At 37.8% G+C, this 864-nt stretch overlaps 1 protein-coding gene across 1 annotated transcript in view; it reads left to right on the top strand.

Moving 5' to 3' along the window:
* Nucleotides 1-864, top strand: part of LOC104983408 (oral-facial-digital syndrome 1 protein-like) — a gene marked incomplete at its 3' end in the record, with an annotated part of 7,181 nt that overhangs the window by 5,609 nt on the left and 708 nt on the right. The window lies entirely within an intron of this gene.

Below are 864 nucleotides of genomic sequence, written 5' to 3'. Positions count from 1 at the left end.
ATTACCTTGATATTGGATGGTTTGCCTTGGAAACGAACAGATATCATTCTGTCGTTTTTGAGATTGCACCCAAGTACAGCATTTCAGACTCTTGTCGACTATGATGGCTACTCCATTTCTTCTAAGGGATTCTTGCCCACAGTAGTAAATATAATGGTCCTCTGAGTTAAATTTGCCCATTCCAGTCCATTTTAGTTCACTGATTCCTAAAATGTCAGTGTTCACCCTTGCCATCTCCTGTTTGATCACTTCCAATTTACCTTGATTCATGAACCTAACATTCCAGGTTCCTATGCAATATTGTTCTTTACAACATCAGACTTTACTTCCATCACCAGTCATGTGTACAATTGGGTGTTGTTTTTGCTTTGACCCTGTCACTTCATTCTTTCTAGAGTTATTTCTCCATTCTTCTCCAGTAGCATATTGGGCTCCATGACCTACTGACCTGGGCAGTTCATCTTTCAGTGTCATATCTTTTTGCCTTTTCATACTGTTCATGGGGTAAATGAAGCCTATAAATAAATCCTTATTTTGTGAAGGTTAGGATTGCCTCAGATTTAAAATAAGTAACTTCTTAAAATTTGCTTCCCCCCGCCACTTTATGGAATGTGAACATGTTTAAGTGACTTTACTTTGAATTATAATGATTCCATCAATTGCCTCAGATTTAGAAAAACCTTCCTTAGTTACAGAATGGAGATTAAAGAGTATTAGCTTCAGAGACTAGAAATTGTTGTCCTGGCTTTGGGCCTGCCTTAGATTGTTCTACCTCGGAGCCTACTACTTCACTAAACAATAGGAATGTAGTGTCAACCAGCTCTGAGGTTCTTTCTGGCTTACCAAGTCTTTTTTTTTTTTTTT

Source organism: Bison bison, unplaced genomic scaffold, assembly GCF_000754665.1.
Source record: "Bison bison bison isolate TAMUID 2011002044 unplaced genomic scaffold, Bison_UMD1.0 scf7180017862521, whole genome shotgun sequence".
Taxonomy (NCBI): domain Eukaryota; kingdom Metazoa; phylum Chordata; class Mammalia; order Artiodactyla; family Bovidae; genus Bison; species Bison bison.
The sequence above is the reverse complement of the archived record's forward strand: the minus strand, read 5'-3'. Positions and strand labels throughout refer to the sequence as shown.